The following is a 21,926-nucleotide window of genomic DNA, read 5'->3' on the forward strand; positions in this document are numbered from 1 at the left end:
GTGGCGGTATTGTATGGGTGTCTGAGTTTCGGCGGATTCCGTGATGTGTGTCATAATAGCTGTGGCGGCCTCCCGCCGCCACGGCCGTGTATTGGCAGTCTTCTGCACGGCGGTAAGCGGCTTTTACCGCCAATGCTGTAATGACCCCCATAATCTCTTGAAAGGAAGCCTTGCTCATATCATGACAATGGCAGGTATTAATGACCATTGTACTTTACTTTTAAATGAAAAATCAAATGCCCTAAATACTAACAAATACAGGCAATGTGAGAATATTACAAGTGATTTATCAACCATGTTGGCTGGTCAGGAACCACAGTCATGGGATGTAGACAAATATATACCCGATCCAGAGGCACTTCCCAATAAAGAAGAATCATACACAGGCAGTGAGAGCTTTGGTTTATCATTGCTACAGAAGCACCATCAGCGAACACACACAGGAGAAAAGCCATTGAGATGCAGTGAATGTATGAAAAGTTTTAATCAATTATCACGACTACGAATACATCAGCGAACACACACAGGGGAGAAACCATACAATTGTAGTGAATGTGTGAAGAGCTTTAGTCACTCATCAACGCTACAAAAACATCAGCGTACACACACTGGGGAAAAACCATATCATTGCAGTGAATGTGGAATTAGTTTTAGTGGTTCCTCAAATCTCAGGATTCATCAGCGAATACATACAGGGGAAAAGCCATTCAAGTGCACTGAATGTGTTAAGAGCTTTAGTCGATTAACAGCTCTCCAAAGCCATCAGCGAACACACACCGGGGAAAAACCATACCATTGCAGTGAATGTGGAAGTCATTTTAGAGAATCTTCAACATTAAGGAACCATCAGCAAATACACACAGGGGAAAAGCGATTCAAGCGCACTGAATGTGTGAGGAGCTTTAGTCGATTATCACACCTCCAGCGTCATCTGCAAACACACAAATCAGAAAAACTATTCAAGTGCAGTGAATAAGAGAAGGGCGTTAGTCAATTACTGAGCCTACATAGTCATCAGCAAATTACAGAAGAGGATCACATTACAAGTATGTGGAACATTCAAATTCCAGATGCTAAAAGGGTTGATGATATAAGCTCCAACTATTCAGAAAAGAAGAAACATGCATATATTTGTAGAATTATAAAAATATCTGTTGTCAGTGATTGCTTATTTCATTTCTCTACATATAAGAAAAAGAAAAGAAGTTGCAAGCAACACATTAAGACATCAGCAGAGTGTGGAATAAAAGAAAAGAAACAGTGTTTTTTCTTCGATGAAGTAGAATTATAAAGGAAAACATCCAAGCACACCTACTCATGCTGCCTGTAAAAGCAACATTGTGAACAATGCTTGGACTAACAAGTGTATTTTCAGCTAACTTCAGGAATTAGTCCTAAAACCTATAAACCCAACACACTCAAACCGTTTAAAGAAGCACAAACTGGAGAATAGTCATAGCTTATTGTGGTGTTTGGGTGCTTTTTGCAACATTTTGTGACTGTGGCCAGAGAACAGAGACCAAAAGCACGAGAAGTGAAAGTAGGAAATATGAGCTGTAACTCTTAGGATTAATGCTTCCAGTGCACAACATTTACCCCCCAAGACCTGTCTCAGGAGAAGTGATGCTTATTTCCATCATCACATGCATCTGTAAATGCACCCACCATACTGTTACTTCCTCAGTGATGTTCCACAGCTGCATCCTTGGGAAATTGGACGGCTCCAGGGCCGGACTGGGAACCCAAAATAGCCCTGGCAATTTTGTCAGACCATCCACTGGGTATGGGGGGATGGAGAGTATGAAGCACTGCTGCAGAACCGTCCCTCACTGCTTCAGAACTGGCCCCCACCCTTCCAGCCTCTCGGGGAAACACTCGATGCCCGCTATGGCCCTGGACGGCTCACCACAGACTATGGTAATGATTAATTGTTAGATTAATTGTATGTAAATATATTTTATGAGTTTCTTATTTGCAGAGAATCATTCAACCGAATCCTGACTGGGTGCAAGGATAGAATTAGTGTATGATGGCAAAATTACTGATAGGAGAAAAAGATGTTCTTAATAAGTTCCTGAAGTGTTGACGGCTAAGTAAAGATGGAATCTTGAACTGTAAAGAATTCCAGCTCTTAGAAGCTAGAATCCAGAACTATTGACTTCCTGCTATACATTTCTGGAACCTTGGCACTGGAAATGAAATCTGGATTGAGCAGAAAAGAAACACAAATTATATTCAGGCTTGTGTTTATAAGCAAAAAGGAACCCTTGTTTTATAAACTCTGCGGGTAAATGCAAGGCCTTTAAAAGTTTGTGCTGCCTCATCAGTATGCAGGTGAGACTTTCTCAGACCTCAAATAAGATAGATCGCAGCTTTGTGAATCATCTGAAATTTGCTTTTGTGGTGCTGGAGCCACCAAATAAACAGTGTTTTCATAACCCAGCCTTGTGTAGTTGAAGGAGTTCTACGATAAAATATTCATGTGAGAAGAAAGAAAAGGAAACATCTTCAGTAGCCAAAGATGGCAGAAAACAAATGTAATCCTCTTAATTAATTTTAAAAAAGTTCAGAGTCCTTGCTGCCGACCACCAACACCTAGTAGTGGACTTGCTGTTAAATACCAGAATGAGCACAGCACATCAATGCCGCCAGAGCTCTGCCCGTCCTGGCATGTTTCACATTGAAGGTTTTGTGAAGCAGTGAGAATCAAGAGTCTCAGCACCTGTGACTAAGGAGAGATCACTTTTGATGGATACTTCTACCTGACGATTCCTCATCTATAGCATAATCCCCAGGTGTCAGTCTGGAGCAGGAACTTCAAGGTTATCATATTGATGGTAGGGGGTCTGGCATTGCATCGGTGTCAAAAGTGGCATCCGATGACAACAAAGCCATATAGCACTCACCCCGGTACAGGGACATCTGTTCCCTTTTTCCATCTCTTTTGGCGCAGATCCGGAGCCCACTCTCTCAAAAAGTCTAGAGTTTTTTCATTGACATTTTTTCACAAGTGCAGTACCATGCCTCCTACCAAAAAATCGGGGTTCAAACCCTGTAGGGATTGGGAAGGACAGATGTCCATAACTGATCCCCACTTCATCCGCCACTAGTCCCTTGTTTGAGACCATGAGTCCTGGTCCTGTAACTACTACCAGCACCCAAAGGACATCAAAGACCATGAGGCAAGACTCCTCATGGTCCAGGCCATGGACGAGAAGCGCAGTCGACACTGCTTCCGACCACACTACAGCTCAAAAAGGAAAAGTTCAAGAGGCAGGCCCTTGTGCAAGTGTTAATGGCTTTCAAAGCTGGAGACTGTATGGTGTCAGTCGACCTGTAGGATGTGTACTTCCACATCCCGATCCTGCATTTGCATCAGAGGTATATGCTTTATGTAGTGGGTTCTACACACCACTAACTTGTAGTGCTACCATTTCAGTTAACATCAGCACCTCAGGTTTTCACAAAGGTGATGGCAGTGGTTACAACCCATCTCCAAGGGTCGGGCACACCTATTTTCCCATACCTGGATGACTAGCTAACCAAAGTCAGGTCGCTAGATTTGATATTTCCACATCTACAGTCAAGAGCAGCCCTACTGTTTGACCTGGGTTTCTGGACTAATGAGCCAGAATCTCACCTGACACCCTCCCAATGACTCCAGTTTATAAGGTCAGTACTGAACACCACTCTTCTTCGTACCTTTCCTCCACCTCCAATGATAGCAGACATTCGGGGGAAATGGTTCCCTCTTTGCAACACAATACGAAAGTCCCAGTTCTGTAGGTCCTCTGACTCCTAGGTCTGATGGGTTCCTGCATTCTCATAGTCCCACATGAATGTTGGCCCATGTGGGCCTTGCAGTGGTGCCTTTGCAGACAGTGGCCACAGTATGGCAGAGACCTGTTGGACTCCATCATAATCTCCCCCAGTGCTGCAACAGAAGTGGTTTAGTGGGGGAACGAGGTGAACCTGAATTGCAAGATGGCCTTTGCTTCCCCTTCAGCCATGGCTATGGTAGTAACAAATGATTCCACTTCAGTGTGGGGAGCTCACCTAGAGGATCTGGAGATCAGAGGCCTTTGGTCAGTAGAAGAACAGGTTCTCCATATCAACCTGTTGGAACTGCAGAGTGTCCCTGAATGTGAGATCTTACAGCCTCAGCTGGTGTTATCTTTGCGATCATGAGTAGCATCCGCTACGGATATGAGTCCACGACATCTTCACCCAGGGGGCACTCCTCCTGTGGACTTGTTCACCATTTCAGAAAATTCTCAACACCAGCAGTTCTGTGCCCTCCAGTATCCATTCATGGATGCCTTGGAGAACATGTTTCATTTGAGGTGTAACTTTCAAATGCACTACACATTTCCATTGATTCCATGGGTTCTCCGGAAGATACACCAAGATCAGTCCCAACTCATTGTAATTGCCCCAGATTGGCCAAGGGGTGTGTGATATGAAGACCTTCAGCGCTTCTCTATATGTCCCCCCTCTCAAGTTGCCATGCAGACTAGACCTTCTCTCCCAGTCGGAGGAAATGGTGCTGTATCCCAATTTCCAAGGCCTTCTCGTTCATGGCTGAGATGAGATTGAGAGGGGACATCTGAATTCCTTGCAGCTGCCACCGGATGTGGTAGACATCATCTTGTCAGTGCGCTGACCCACCACCAAGTCCATCAGATCAAGAGGTTACTTACCTGGGATAACAACCTGTCTAGTGTATACTCTGTCTTCTTGCGGATTCCTCAATGACTCTCCCTCCTCCACATTTGATGGATGTGTTATGGGACAGTTAATAAGATCCCAAATTGATTTTGGTACTGCACCACTCTATCAATGTCAGTCAATCTCCGGGCCTAAAAGGTGGGAAAAATGGCTAAAAACAGGAGTTCTTGTGCACTCTATGACTTTGGGGACCTCATCAGATGGCACTTCCAGGTCTGATGTGAATCAGCGCCCCCCTACTGGCAATGTGAGAGCTTTGAAGTTTCCGGATCCAGACTGGTGCCTGGGATTATTCTTTGGACAAGGAATCTGCAGGCGGATAAGAGTATCCACAAGAAAGATAGTTACCACAGGTAACTTTTTTCTTCCTGCCCTCCTTGTTACCGGTTTGTGTGACATGGTGGGAGTTCACTGAGAATTGTTTTCTCTGGAAGTTTGACTACTTTAAATAGTTTGTTGATCGATAAGAAATCTGTCTTTAGCTTTCAGTGCAGATGTTCAGAATAAGGAGGCGCACATAGTCACTCTTACACCCAGTTGTGTGACTCTGAGGCGACAGATAACAGAACAGAATTGCATTTTCAAAGCTGCATTTGCCAATGTATTGTTGCTCTTAAAATGGAAATACTGATTTTAAATAAGCTAACGTGGGGCGCTGTAAGTGTGTAATAACATTCCTCCTAACATCTCATGGCCCAAGTGTTCTGTAATAATTGGCCAATAGTATGAAACATAACACTAAAAAGGAATTGACTAAGTTTGTGAGTTTTTGGTAATAAATTTACGTCATTAGCCTAACAATTCACGTCATCCATAGGTTGTTAGAAGCTGCTGATACTTATTTCTGCAAGTTTAATTCAACCAGTGGTATTTTAAACTATGGACTCCTTTAAGTCAGTCTATCTATTGAAAATTCTATCAAACGTATAATAATTTTCAGACATTAGGTGTATGTTATACTTTTGGTGCTTCAGTTGCTTGTTTCCCTACTACTGTTTATGAATTGATTAGCTAATGTTAACATATATTTCTGTTGTTGCACTCTTCTGTACTATTGATGTAATGATGCCATGGAATATACATTAATGTACATTAATTCTATGATTGATTAATTCACTCACATTCTGTCAACTCCTCAGTGATTTTCTTATTTATTAAGAAAATACTGAAATATATGTCCAGGGCAATGGTTCTTAACCTGTGATTCGGGGACCCATGGTGGTCTGTGGAGCCTACTCCGGGGTTCATGACTGCTTAGAAAATTAAATAATATTAACTAGGATAAAGTGTATTTAAGAAAAGACACAAAGGCCCTGATTCTGACACTGGCGGGCGGCGGGCTCTGCCCGCCGGGCAGAAACCGCTGAATGACCACTCCGCGGTCAAAAGACCGCGGCGGCCATTCTGGCTTTCCCGCTGGGCTGGCAGGCGCCCGCCAAAGGAGCGCCCGCCGGCCCAGCGGGAAAGGCCCTGCAACGAGGAAGCCGGCTCCGAATGGAGCCGGCGGAGTTGCAGGGGTGCGACGGGTGCAGTAGCACCCGTCGCGATTTTCACTGTCTGCAAAGCAGACAGTGAAAATCTTTGTGGGGCCCCCAGGGGCCTCACGACACCCGTTCCCGCCATCCTGTTCCTGGCGGGTTTTACCGCCAGGAACAGGATGGCGGGAAGGGGGTCGGAATCCCCATGGCGGCGCTGCAAGCAGTGCCGCCATGGAGGATTCTCCGGGCCAGGGGAAATCCGGCGGGAAACCGCCTGATCCCCTTTTCTGACCGCGGCTTTACCGCTGCGGTCAGAATGGCCCTGGAAGCACCGCCAGCCTGTTGGCCCTGGCGGTTTTTACCGCCAGGGTCGGAATGACCACCAAAACGTACAACTGAAAGTTTTTTTAAAATTTCTGTAAATGTCAAGGAATTTAAAATGGGAGGCTCAAAATTAAGTTGCTATCCTCAGATTGATTTGTGGGAGCAATGCAAGTGCATCAAACAGAATTTAGTATGGACGATGAGTGGCCCCAATTGAATTAGAAAAGCTCCAACCTTTCTATTAAAATGAAAATGTGTATTTGTTTGATTCTATTTTTTGTGCATTGTTCTGTGGTTTAAATCAAAAATGCCTATGCCGGGCTCCCCGGATTCCACTAATGACTCAGGCCCTCATTATGAACATGGCGGGATAGCCTGCCGCCGACCATGCTGACGGTCGACAGAAGACTTCCAGTGGCAGCAGCAGGCATTCCGCCATATTCTGATGCATGGAGCCTCACCGCCATTGATGGCGGTGAGGCCCGCCTTGCGCCATGCTGGCGGTCGGTTGTGGAGGTGGATGCTGCTCCACCCTCACCGCCACGGCAGTCCAGACACCGCCACGCCTATAATGATGCAGTCATAGGAGTGGCGGTGTATGGAGGCGCGGCGATGCCGGCGGAGCACCATCCAAGGAGCCCATTCCCTCTTGGAGCAGCACCACAGAACAGGTAAGTGCTGTCCGGAAGGGAAAGGGGGAAAGGGGTGTATGTGTATTGAGTGTTTGAGTTCATGGGTGTGTGTGTTTGTGAAGGGGAGGATGTATGTCTGCGCGTATGAATGCATGTGTGCATGTAGGAATATGGATGCATGTGGATGTGGGGGGTTAGGGTTTGGGGGTACCTGTGTGGAGGGGGGTGGGTGGTGGATGGTGAGGGTGGGGTTTTGTGAGACCTACTGGGAGATTGGAGGGTGAAGGGATGGGGTCGGTTTTATAGGTTTGGGAGGTGTGGGCAGTTCTAGGGGTTTTGGGGGTGGGTAGTTTCAAGGGGGGGCTGGCATGTCACAAACAGGTGACAGGAATGAGAATTCCTGTCACCCGTATGCTTTCCACCAGAGATTACCTGCCAGGAAAAACCTGATGGAAATGGGATCATTATCCCACGGCCGGTCCGGCCTCCACCGCCGGGTCGAGAGTGCCTACCGTCGGCCCGGTGGTCGATTCTGACCTGGCAGTGGGTAGTAGTGAACTGGCTGCTGTTCAGAATATGGCGGTCTGAAGCCGCCATGCCGTCGCTCATTACTGCTATGTTCATAATGAGGGCGTCAGTCTGTGTCCCCAAATTCCAGTAATGACGCAGGGGTCCGTCGAACTCAAAAGGTTTAGTATTGCTGGTCTAGGATGAAGGAGATATCAAAAGTCTGATTCAACATTGTTGGTCAGTCACAGCTTAAAGTGGAGGTACAGACTCCTTACAATAGGATTTCAGTCTCGAACCTGTTGATCGCCTCTTACTCATCTTCATTGATCGTAGTAGGTGCTGGATCATGTCCCCTCCTCCCTTGTGCAGATGGACCACTAGCTGGCTGAATTAATTTCAATAACAAGATCTCATGATGTAAAGGCAAGACAATTGTGTAGGCATTGAGAAGGAGGGTTGGGGGCAACACCATCTCCTGTGTGACTCCCCCTACTCAACTACTCAACTACTGCAGGCAGGAGTGCGATCATTTATATGCTAACAGCACCCCTTTAAGAACATCTCTCTCTGTCTCTTTCAAACCCAACCTATTCTTCACTCTGTCCAACAGCACCTCTAGATGGCTTGTGGGTGAACACCAGTCCCGGTATGCTGGCGGGCATCAGCACGGCGGTAGGCAGCATTTACCACCAGGGTTGTAATGAGGGCCTCAAACCGAAACTATTCTACACCCTCTCTGGCAGCACCTCTGGAAGACTGGTGGGTGAATACCAGACACTCTATGTCAAACCCAACTTATTGCACACCACCTTCTGCAGCACCTGTGCAAGAATCGTAGGAGGACTGCTGAGGGACCTGATCACTGGCCCTGAGTGACTGGTCCTGGAGATCAACCAGGGCTTATTTGGTCACACAGTGGTGCTCCTTTAGACATTGGTGACTACCGCCCCAAAGACTAAGGCCCTCATTACAACCCTGGTGGTAAATGCTGCCTACCGCCGTGCTGACGCCTGCCAGCATACCGGGACCGTGGCGGTAATCCGCCACGGGTATTATGACTCAGACAGAGAATACTGCCACAATACAGACACCCACACAATTCCGCCACACCAAAGGTCGTCGATAGGGTGAACGCCGTGGGACAGCATCCAAGAACCAGGGATGACATCAGGAAGAGGTGGAACGACCAAGGGGGAAGGTGCGTTCCGTGGTATCAATACACCAGATAGCAGTACAGAGGACTGGTAGTGGGCCCCCAACTCCTCCCCCCCAACTAACAACATGGGAGGAGCATGTCTTGGCGATCATGTATTCTGAGGGCCTTGCAGGAGTAGCAGGAGGACTGGACTCTAGTAAGACATATCATTACTACTATATCCCCCACCCTACCTGCATGCCATTACTAACTCCTACCCCTAACCTCACCCCCATCAGTCCACCACCTCACATATACCCCACTATCACAACCCACACATCCCAAAACCAAGCCCTGCATGCTACACCAATGCATGGACCCCCATCACAGACCTGCATGGACACCCATCATCACAGCATGCCCAGTAGAGAGTCCCACCCATCCCACACAATCAGCAATTACACAAGGCTAAAACCGATAGGGAAAGCACAATTCTATAAGGGAAACACACCCATTGCACAAGATGGCACACACAGATACAATAACAATGCATTTGCATCCCAGTAGGACCCCTACCCAACGTCACCGGACAGGAGGTGCCAGCTACATCCAGCCCCCCCCACAGAAGAGGCGCACAGTGATGACAGCAGCTCTGCACGCCTGGATCACGATGACCAACCTGGCCCATCAGGGACCTCTGGACAGTCGGTTACCCTGCCACAGTCCCAAACCACCACAGAGCCTCCCCCCTCAGGAAACACCAGCACAGCACCCACCCAGCGGACCCATGCCACTGTCCCCAGGACACGTCAATCAGCAGTGTGCCCACCACAACAGGGACCCCAGGCAACCCCACAAACACACAACGATCAGGGACCTAGGGTCAGTCGCAATGGGCACACGGTTCAGGGGACAGAGGCACAGGACAACAGGGAAGCTGGGAAGGACTGCTGTGCGACAGGGGGAGGACAGGCCCAGGAAACCGAAACTCCAACATCATGGGAGCATACCACCATTCCCAGGAGACCATGGGCACGGTACTGGTCAAGTTTCAGGAGACCCAGCGGCTGCAGGAGGGACAGTACATGGGGATCAGGGATGACCTCACAAAAATCTACAGCATCCTGGTCACCATAGCAGGGGTGCTGGCTGATATGGATAAGACCATGAGGGAGGCAATGGCACAACAAAGGGCCCCTGACACTAGCCAAATGGAGGAACAGCCTTCCACCTCCAACGGCGCTAGTGGACAGGAGGCACTGCCACACAAACATCAGGCCACCAGCACCCCACCCCCTGCAGAAGGAGAACCACCCCGCAAACGGTCCCTGCGATCCAGGCAGAAGAGAGAGAACATTGGCAAGACCCCCGCCAGGAAATAGGACTCTTCTGATTGTCACCCTTCTGTCCCACTCTGTTACCCTGTCCACCTTGTACTGACATTGCTCCACTTCCAAGCCCCCTTGGACAATGTACCTGTGATGCCATAAGATTGGACTCTACCATGGACCTTCCTCCACCGTCACCCCAGCCCTTTGCACATGCCCCTATACTTATTATCACCGAAATAAACATCCTTGAAACAAATAACAATCTGGAGTCAGTCTGATGAATCACAAATGTATTACTAGAACATTAGCAAAGCATTGCAAGGTATATGCTCATTTACTCATGCCAATGTATGACACTTGTTGGGCAGCAGTACACATAGCAGGAGCCAGAGTGGGGTACACAGATCTGAAAAAAGCATTTGAAATGCAATAGGTCTCGCATTTACGAGAGTTAGAGCTATTGTCATTGTAAATGCATAATTGGACTTTTCTTGCCACATAAATTGGTCAATCCTGCCTCATAATTTGGTCCTTTCCTACCACATAATTCCAGTTATCCTGGCTATAACTAACGCACTTCCATTTACCTTCTTCATCTATCTGTAGCAAAAATGTAAAAGGTTACCATTTAGCATTCTAGTATAAATCTGCCATGCTAATTCTAATAGAATACCACTTTCACCACCCACCATCAGAGCTGCTGGCGGGGTAGCACAAGTCCCCCCACAAATACTCAAGACAGTCACAGAGGAGTAACGAGAGAAATAAACTAGAAGTGTCACCAACACATATCAAGAGTGTTCACACAGTCAGTGTAATAAGGATGTTATGCTGGCTTAAAACAGGGTCATAACTGCAATAAGGAGAAATTAATAAAACATATACAATCACCCAAAAACATTTATCAGGAATACATTTTTGGCATTAGTCTGTAATGCTCAAAACAACCCATAGAGGGCACCACAACGCACCCATGTATAGTGTTATTTCGTGGTTGTTGCTCTGGCAGTTCCCTAAATGGTAAGAGGCAGATAAACTGTTGTCTCTTCTGCCAGCTTCATTATCTCTTTGATCCTTTATGCCTTGTTGTTTCCTGGTCATTGTCGGAGGAGGGTCTACCTGTTCCCTAACGCATTACCTGGAGTGATATGCCATTGCCTACCAATCAGAAGGACCCATCGCTTCGACGCATCTCACTTATAATCTGTGCCAAGGTCCCCTGTTTACAGTAATGTAGGTGGCCCATGAGCTCTTTACCTTCCCGGAGAAGCAGGGCGCGCTACACGGCCCCTATTTACTGGGATCCAACAACACAAAACGGCAAATAATCGATCTGGGTGGAAAGTCGAGGTTGGGGCCAGCACACTTTAAGCCACATACCTACGAACTGCCGCCTTTCAATCCTTGCATAACGGTTTGATTACATTTGGAACCCCACAATGGATGCGCAGTCCTTCATGTTTCACAGCCATGCCATATCTATTCCCTGGATCAATGCTAGAAACCTTGTGTATATTACAGGCATAAGCATGTGCTGATGGGATAGAACGGTTTTAATAGTGATGCCCACGTCCGACTAGCCGTAAACCAACTTTGCTAAAACAACAATTGCCTTAAAATTCAAATGCCAGTGACTCCCATGACCTCCTATGTACTCCATGACGTTGGCAATGCTTACAGTTACTGTAATGTCGAGGGGTATCACAGAGATGATGTACACCTAGCGCGCACACGCTAGCTGAATGTATTCTTGCACATGTGCTAATTGTGTACTTATTAGCATTGGAAAGTGTCACCCACTGTTCGCTTTACAAATTACCCCGTCTTTGCCGCAGCAAAGATTCAAAATGGAAATCTCTTTGTCGAAGTAAAATATGTTCCATTCGCAGCTGCCCTCAAATGAATAAACTATGAAATGTAGTGCTAATTCCATTCCGAATACTTGCTGGGAATACATTACCCAGACAGCAATGTGCACTTCTGGTGGAGCTGTAGAGACCAAGGCTTCCTGAAACAACAATTCAAGGAGGTGGTTACAGTTTGATGCTGTTTCATGAGCCCTCCTGGGGCATCAGTTAATCCCATGAACTCATCCTACAAGGACATGAAATGAATGGTAGTCAGGGGCACTTGAGTCCCAGAAAGAGGATTCAGGGTTGATACTGTCTGTTTAAGCAGGACTGTGTGGCCCTCCTGAAGTGATGCTTCAGCACACCAATGCCATAGGACCAAGCTGCTAGTAATAATACATTTTTGTTATTTTTCACATGATCATCCTATGGTGCATCTATTTTTCGATTTGTGTAGTTCAATTAAATATGTCTGAGTTACTTTAACGTTGTGAATTTGCTACCATCTGCACAAAAAACAACATTACATTTTATTTGCAATCAATTTCATTGTTCCAAAGCAGATTATACGTGTGTTTTCTTAGTGAAGGATGCTCTGCAAGCTGCCCAACGATTGAATTAGTGAATTCATTAACAAGGACCAGTAAATGATGTTTAAAAGCATCTCTGGCGTTACACTCTGAAAGTAAACTATGCGGGGTCAAATATTTTCTAATGAATAACAGATGAAAGCTACTAACTAATGCTAACGAACTCGTATTTTTCCCAATTGCTTTTTATTTCCAATGTTAAGCGAGTAAGGATAGCAGTGCGTTGAGTATTTTGCGTTAATTTTCTCAGTTTTAGAGAAGCAATTATACAACTAATTCGTATATGCCTTCGGTGGTAGTGCATTTTTTCATTACATATTCACTTTTTTTGTATTTCACTGTTAGGGATTTCATTCTCCAGTCAAAGGTAAAATGCATTTGACATCTGTCTAGAAAGAGCAGATTTTTATCACAATTTATGAGGAGGGGTGGGGGGGGTTCGCTCCGTATTTTCTGGGGAACAAAATTGTTGTAATAGTAACGATTTATGACCTCTGTTGGCCGCCGACCGGGCGCAGCCTGAGAGGGACTCATTTCAGAAAGCAAAACCAACAATCCAGCCGCCAGTGGCCATGGAGCGCGAAGGGCTCAGACAAACGTGCACAAGATGTGCAGGGTTGGACCCTGTTTTCAATCACAATGGAATTCGAAAGGCAGGGAGGGGAGCAGCTGAGCGAAGGACAGGGAAGAGACCAGCTGTTTCATGCTTCTCGGGTCCATTTGAGAGACGCTTAGCCGAGGATTTGTTTTTGAAATCCGGGACATGTTTTAGCTCATAAAAGCAGAAAGACATGTCCTGGATGCCAAACAAAAATAAACATTTGAACTGCAGTGGGTTTCGCCTTCGCTCGAGTTAGAGCTATTAGTCTTTTCTTGCCACATAAACTGAAAATAAAACTTAAAACAGTTGACATAAGAGGCTGGTTCAAAGCAACTCCGTGAGCTCACAGAGACAGACAAAAGGAACAAGCATTTGAAATGCAAGAACAGAAAATGTGCGAGGGAGAGTAAGGAATGGAGTAAACAAAGTCACACATGACTGCAGATGAAAGTAAGTAGTAGACTAGAGCCCTGTAAACAGAAACAGCCTGGAGCCACTGAAACATCCAGCGCTCTGGTCAAATGCTATTAGCCTAAGAAAAAAGTAATCCCTTAGCACATGCTACATAGGCACAAGTGGAAGGGTACAAGTACTAGGGCCATGCTCCAGGGGAGTGTACAACTGTGGAAAAGGTGGGACAAAGAGCAAGGATTGACCACTAACAAGGCAATGAAACAAACCAGTGAAAAAGCAGAGACCCCACAAAGAAGTATATACTAAAGTATATACAAGAGGCCTCGAATGCTCGACCTAAAAAGGAAACCCAAAGGGAACAGTCAATGTCCATAGACAGAGAGTAAGAGGCTGCCATGTACAATGTCCTAAAGCAATGATTCCCAACCTTTTGACTTTTGTGGACCCCACTTTATGATTACTGGAACCCGGGGACCCCCACTGAATCATTATAGGAATCTGGGGACCCCCCACTGAGTCTTTACTGAAAGCTAGGGACCTAATCTGTTAATAATATTGAACTTTCTAAGCAGCCGCGGACCCCTGAGGAGGCTTCGCAAACCCCCAGGGATCCCTGGACCACAGGTTGGGAACCACTGTCCTAAATGTAGGAGGCTGGACTGGCTTGTAGTGAGTACCAAGGGGTACTTGCACCTTGCACCAGGCCCAGTTATCCCTTATTAGTGTATAGGGTGTCTAGCAGCTTAGGCTGATAGATAATGGTAGCTTAGCAGAGCAGCTTAGGCTGAACTAGGAGACGTGTGAAGCTACTACAGTACCACTTAGTGTCATATGCACAATATCATAAGAAAACACAATACACAGTTATACTAAAAATAAAGGTACTTTATTTTTATGACAATATGCCAAAGTATCTTAGAGTGTACCCTCAGTGAGAGGATAGGAAATATACACAAGATATATATACACAATAGCAAAAATATGCAGTATAGTCTTAGAAAACAGTGCAAACAATGTATAGTTACAATAGGATGCAATGGGGAAACATAGGGATAGGGGCAACACAAACCATATACTCCAAAAGTGGAATGCGAACCACGAATGGACCCCAAACCTATGTGACCTTGTAGAGGGTCGCTGGGACTATTAGAAAATAGTGAGAGTTAGCAAAATAACCCTCCCCAAGACCCTGAAAAGTGAGTGCAAGGGCACCAAAGTTCCCCTAAGGACAAAATAGTCGTGTTAGAGGGAGAATGCAAGGAAAACACAAATCAGCAATGCAACAACGATGGATTCCTGTCTGAGGGTACCTGTGGAACAAGGGGACCAAGTCCAAAAGTCACAAGCAGCTCGGAGATGGGCAGATGCCCAAGAAATGCCAGCGGTTGGTGCAAAGAAGCTCTTACTAGGCTGAAGAACTGTGAATACTGCAGGAACGACAAGGGCTAGAGACTTCCCCTTTGGAGGATGGATCCCCCACGCCTTGGAGAGTCGTGCAGAAGTATTTTCCCGCCGGATGGACGCCAACAAGCCTTGCTACACGCAAATCGTGCGTTTGGCGTTTTTGGACGCTGCTGGGGCCCAGGAGGGACCAGGAGGTCGCAAATTGGACCTGCAGAGAGAGGGGACGTCGGGCAAGACAAAGAGCCCTCACTGAAGCAGGTAGCACCCGGAGAAGTGCCAGAAACAGGCACTATGAGGATGCGTGAAACGGTGCTCGCCGAAGTTGCACAAAGGAGTCCCACGTCGCCGGAGACCAACTTAGAAAGTCGTGCAATGCAGGTTAGAGTGCCGTGGACCCAGGCTTGGCTGTGCACGAAGGATTTCCGCCGGAAGTGCACAGGGGCCGGAGTACCTTGCAAAGTCGCGGTTCCCAGCAATGCAGCCCAGCGAGGTGAGGCAAGGACTTACCTCCACCAAACTTGGGCTGAAGAGTCACTGGACTGTGGGGGTCACTTGGACGGTGTCGCTGGATTCGAGGGACCTCGCTCGTCGTGCTGAGAGGAGACCCAAGGGACCGGTAATGCAGCTTTTTGGTGCCTGCGGTTGCAGGGGGAAGATTCCGTCGACCCACGGGAGATTTCTTCGGAGCTTCTGGTGCAGAGAGGAGGCAGACTACCCCCACAGCATGCACAAGCAGGAAAACAGTCGAGAAGGCGGCAGGATCAGCGTTACAGAGTTGCAGTAGTCGTCTTTGCTACTATGTTGCAGGTTTGCAGGCTTCCAGCGCGGTCAGCGGTCGATTCCTTATCAGAAGGTGAAGAGGGAGATGCAGAGGAACTCGGCTGAGCTCGTGCATTCGTTATCTAAAGTTTCCCCAGAGACAGAGACCCTAAATAGCCAGAAAAGAGGGTTTGGCTACCTAGGAGAGAGGAAAGGCTACTAACACCTGAAGGAGCCTATCCCAAGGAGTCTCTGACGTCACCTGGTGGCACTGGCCACTCAGAGCAGTCCAGTGTGCCAGCAGCACCTCTGTTTCCAAGTTGGCAGAGGTCTGGAGCACACTGGAGGAGCTCTGGACACCTCCCAGGGGAGGTGCAGGTCAGGGGAGTGGTCACTCCCCTTTCCTTTGTCCAGTTTCGCGCCAGAGCAGGGGCTAAGGGGTCCCTGAACCGGTGTAGACTGGCTTATGCAGAATTGGGCACATCTGTGCCCAACAAAGCATTTCCAGAGGCTGGGGGAGGCTACTCCTCCCCTGCCTTCACACCATTTTCCAAAGGGAGAGGGTGTCACACCCTCTCTCAGAGGAAGTTCTTTGTTCTGCCATCCTGGGACAGGCCTGGCTGGACCCCAGGAGGGCAGCTGCCTGTCTGAGGGGTTGGCAGCAGCAGCAGCTGCAGAGAAACCCCAGGAAGGGCAGTCTGGCAGTACCAGGGTCTGTGCTACAGACCACTGGGATCATGGAATTGTACCAACAATGCCAGGATGGCATAGAGGGGGCAATTCCATGATCATAGACATGTTACATGGCCATATTCGGAGTTACCATGGTGAAGCTACATATAGGTAGTGACCTATATGTAGTGCACGCGTGTAATGGTGTCCCCGCACTCACAAAGTTCAGTGAATTGGCTCTGAACAATGTGGGGGCACCTTGGCTAGTGCCAGGGTGCCCTCACACTAAGTAACTTTGCACCTAACCTTTACCAGGTAAAGGTTAGACATATAGGTGACTTATAAGTTACTTAAGTGCAGTGTAAAATGGCTGTGAAATAACGTGGACGTTATTTCACTCAGGCTGCAGTGGCAGGCCTGTGTAAGAATTGTCAGAGCTCCCTATGGGTGGCAAAAGAAATGCTGCAGCCCATAGGGATCTCCTGGAACCCCAATACCCTGTGTACCTCAGTACCATATACTAGGGAATTATAAGGGTGTTCCAGTAAGCCAATGTAAATTGGTAAAATTGGTCACTAGCCTGTTAGTGACAATTTGAAAGTAATGAGAGAGCATAACCACTGAGGTTCTGGTTAGCAGAGCCTCAGTGAGACAGTTAGGCACCACACAGGGAACATATACATGCACACCTATGAGCACTGGGGCCCTGTGTGACAGGGTCCCAGTGACACATACATATAGGCCACAAACCTATGAGCACTGGGGTCCTGACTAGCAGGATCCCAGTGACACATAACAAACATACTGAAAACATAGTGTTTTCACTATGGGCACTGAGGCCTGGCTATCAGGATCCCAGTGAGACAGTGAAAACAGTGACAAACACCCTGACATACACTCACAAACAGGCCAAAAGTGGGGGTAACAAGGCTAGAAAGAGGCTACCTTCTCACACAACCCCCCCCCAAACGAAGGACAATAAGGCTAACCTTGGCCAGTTGAGACTTTATTGTCTAAGTGGTGATAAGTAGAGAGTAGCTCTGCAATAGACTGGTTACTCCCTTTATCATCCACTATATGGTTACTTCCCTGTGGGGATGTAAACCACCCTGTTTGAAGTTTTTTAGCTAACCAACAATGTGAAGATGTATTTTCAGAGTTTCTATCAGTAAGTTTTAGTTTAGAGCAGTGGGAATTATCCACTGAACCTATTTGTAATGATGGAAATGCCAGACAGGGATGCTGTTTCAGTAAAGCCATAGCTGGGCAAAAACTTTGTCCATTTGGCTGGAAGAGGGAACAGGGATGCTGTTTCTCTTGAGTTGGAGCAGGGCAGGGATGCTGTCCTATGAGCTCCACACTAGGGCAGGGATGCTGTCCTAAGTGTTGTGAGGCAGTACAGGGTTTCTGCACTAAAGTTTCTCTGGGAGGGTTGGAGGGATGCTCCATGTTAACTAAAATGGTGCTCTTTTTGTCACCAATGTTAGTTATCCCACAGAGAGGTACTTCTACCTCAGGGAGTCCAGCTATGCCAGCTGATGATTCCCTTGGAACAGGTGCCACCCCAGGAGAGGTTTCTCCCACCACAGGAATGGTATCCTGAATGGTAGGGTGGTTAGGGGATACTGTGATACCCTTTTTACCTGTTGATGGAGAGGGATCCTGAGTTTTCAGGCCTTCTCTCCTTTGCTTTTTCATTTCAGTAGAAATGAGAGGGAACAATTCCTCAGGGATGCCCAGCATGGCTGCATGGGCATAAAACTCTACATCAGCCCAACCTGAGGCCTCTAGGTCATTACCTAAGAGACAGTCTACAGGTAAGCTAGGTGATACCACCACCTGCTTAGGGCCAGTAACTCCACCCCAACTAAACTGAATTATAGCTAAGGGAAGAAACTTAGTGGAGTTATGGACATCAATAATCTTATACTGTTGTCCAATGATGTGTTGTTCAGGAGGCACTAGGTTTTCAGTCACCAAAGTGAAACTGGCACCTGTGTCCCTGTAGGCCAAGGCCTCAACACCATTTATTGAAACTGTCTGCCTGTACTTATCCATTGTAAGGGGACAAGCAGCCAGTGTGGCAAGGCCAATGCCACTAGGTGTGACAGAAACTGTCTTGGGACTGATTACATCAGTTTCCACTATGGACCCATAAGTGAACCCAACTACACCCTTTGCTTGACTGTTGCCAGCAGTCCCACCACTAGTACCACTACTGCTAGGGGCACTAGAGCTTGATGTATTAGTGGTGGTAGGCTCAGGGGGTTTACCTGGACAGGACTTATCCCCTGGCCTATGGCCTCTGTTTTTACACACAAAGCACCAAGGCTTTTTAATGTGTGCAGGTTGGGAAGAAGAGGAAGAATTTGTTTTATCCCCACCCTCTGAAGAGTGTTTAAGATTTGAAGTGGGATCTTTGGTTTTACCCTTATCCCCATGCTTATCTTGAGATTTTTCACCATCTTTCTTCTTATTGCCATCTTTGTCACCCCCTGTATGAACTTTTCTGTTCACCCTTGTTCTGACCCACTTGTCTGCCTTCTTTCCCAATTCTTGGGGAGAGGTCAGATCAGAGTCTACCAGGTACTGGTGCAACAAATCAGACACACAATTATTAAGTATATGCTCTCTCAGGATTGTGTTATACAGGCTTTCATAATCAGTAACTTTACTGCCATGTAACCACCCCTCCAAGGCCTTCACTGAATGGTCAATAAAATCAACCCAGTCTTGTGAAGACTCCTTTTTGGTCTCTCTGAACTTTATCCTGTACTGTTCAGTGGTTAAGCCATAACCATCCAGGAGTGCATTCTTAAGAACTTGGAAATTATTAGCATAATTTTCTTTTATAGTAAGGAGCCTATCCCTACCTTTTCCAGTAAATGATAGCCATAGGATAGCAGCCCACTGCTTTTGAGGGACATCCTGTACAGCACAGGCCCTCTCAAGTGCAGCAAACCACTTGTTAATGTCATCCCCCTCCTTATAAGGGGGAACTATCTTGTGCAGATTCCTGGAATCATGCTCTTTTGCAGGATGACTATGGGGAATACTGCTGCTGCCACCATGGGTATCTAAACCCAACTTCTGTCTTTCCCTCTCTATTTCTAAAGACTGTCTATCCAAATCCAGCTGTTGCTTCTTGAGCTTCAGTCTGGTTTGCTCCACTCTCAATCTATTGAGCTCCCTTTCTAACAATCTGTCATCAGGGTGGGTGGGAGGGACATTTCTAGATACAGAGGTATGATGGGAATGAACAGAAGGAGACCTGTCCCTTACAAGGGGCACCCTAACAGCTTGGCTACCAGCATAATGTGAGAGCACATCATCAGTATGATGTGATTCAACCTCTGTACCAACTATGCTAGACTGTCTAGTAATGGGCAGGCTGAGAAGTTTCTTTCCTGAACCTTTTCCTGGGGGAGTCCCTGGATCAGATTGAGAACCATTAGCTACTTTTTCTACAGATTGGGCACTTATGGCCTTATCCTGTACTCTAAGCATATTAATTAACAGTTCTAAGGAAGGATTCTTCCCTACACTCAAACCTCTCTCTATGCAGAGACTCCTTGCTCCTTTCCAGCTAAGGTGATCATATGCAAGTTTGGACAGTTCAACTTTTTGGCCTGTGCCAGACATTTTTAGAGAGAGTTAAAGTGATAGAAAAAGAGAAAAAAGTTTTCAGAACTTTTTGGAAAGACAGAAAAAAAACTTTTTAAACTTTTAAGAACTTTTTGAAAGTTTAGAAGTACTTTTCAGCACTTAGAAAAGAGTGAAAAGAGGAAATGCAAAACTTTTTGGCTATGTGTATATACACTGACCTTGTTTTGTATATTTTTCTCTTATGAAAAGTACAATGACAAGAGTGGTAAGTAGTCTCAAAGCACTTATCCCACCACTGCACAACCAATGTAGGAGGCTGGACTGGCTTGTAGTGAGTACCAAGGGGTACTTGCACCTTGAACCAGGCCCAGTTATCCCTTATTAGTGTATAGGGTGTCTAGCAGCTTAGGCTGATAGATAATGGTAGCTTAGCAGAGCAGCTTAGGCTGAACTAGGAGACGTGTGAAGCTACTACAGTACCACTTAGTGTCATATGCACAATATCATAAGAAAACACAATACACAGTTATACTAAAAATAAAGGTACTTTATTTTTATGACAATATGCCAAAGTATCTTAGAGTGTACCCTCAGTGAGAGGATAGGAAATATACACAAGATATATATACACAATAGCAAAAATATGCAGTATAGTCTGAGAAAACAGTGCAAACAATGTATAGTTACAATAGGATGCAATGGGGAAACATAGGGATAGGGGCAACACAAACCATATACTCCAAAAGTGGAATGCGAACCACGAATGGACCCCAAACCTATGTGACCTTGTAGAGGGTCGCTGGGACTATTAGAAAATAGTGAGAGTTAGCAAAATAACCCTCCCCAAGACCCTGAAAAGTGAGTGCAAAGTGCACCAAAGTTCCCCTAAGGACAAAATAGTCGTGTTAGAGGGAGAATGCAAGGAAAACACAAATCAGCAATGCAACAACGATGGATTCCTGTCTGAGGGTACCTGTGGAACAAGGGGACCAAGTCCAAAAGTCACAAGGAGCTCGGAGATGGGCAGATGCCCAAGAAATGCCAGCGGTTGGTGCAAAGAAGCTCTTACTAGGCTGAAGAACTGTGAATACTGCAGGAACGACAAGGGCTAGAGACTTCCCCTTTGGAGGATGGATCCCCCACGCCTTGGAAAGTCGTGCAGAAGTGTTTTCCCGCCGGATGGACGCCAACAAGCCTTGCTACACGCAAATCGTGCGTTTGGCGTTTTTGGACGCTGCTGGGGCCCAGGAGGGACCAGGAGGTCGCAAATTGGACCTGCAGAGAGAGGGGACGTCGGGCAAGACAAAGAGCCCTCACTGAAGCAGGTAGCACCCGGAGAAGTGCCAGAAACAGGCACTACGAGGATGCGTGAAACGGTGCTCGCCGAAGTTGCACAAAGGAGTCCCACGTCGCCGGAGACCAACTTAGAAAGTCGTGCAATGCAGGTTAGAGTGCCGTGGACCCAGGCTTGGCTGTGCACGAAGGATTTCCGCCGGAAGTGCACAGGGGCCGGAGTAGCTTGCAAAGTCGCGGTTCCCAGCAATGCAGCCCAGTGAGGTGAGGCAAGGACTTACCTCCACCAAACTTGGGCTGAAGAGTCACTGGACTGTGGGGGTCACTTGGACGGTGTCGCTGGATTCGAGGGACCTCGCTCGTCGTGCTGAGAGGAGACCCAAGGGACCGGTAATGCAGCTTTTTGGTGCCTGCGGTTGCAGGGGGAAGATTCCGTCGACCCACGGGAGATTTCTTCGGAGCTTCTGGTGCAGAGAGGAGGCAGACTACCCCCACAGCATGCACAAGCAGGAAAACAGTCGAGAAGGCGGCAGGATCAGCGTTACAGAGTTGCAGTAGTCGTCTTTGTTACTATGTTGCAGGTTTGCAGGCTTCCAGCG

The 21,926-nt window shown here is 47.0% G+C and overlaps 1 pseudogene; it reads left to right on the top strand.

The window, feature by feature from the left end:
- The first annotated feature begins 295 nt into the window (after positions 1 to 295).
- The window catches only part of LOC138286904 (zinc finger protein ZFP2-like), a 51,028-nt pseudogene continuing 29,397 nt past the window's right edge, over positions 296 to 21,926 (top strand).

This window comes from Pleurodeles waltl, chromosome 4_1 (genome assembly GCF_031143425.1).
Source record: "Pleurodeles waltl isolate 20211129_DDA chromosome 4_1, aPleWal1.hap1.20221129, whole genome shotgun sequence".
Classification (NCBI taxonomy): domain Eukaryota; kingdom Metazoa; phylum Chordata; class Amphibia; order Caudata; family Salamandridae; genus Pleurodeles; species Pleurodeles waltl.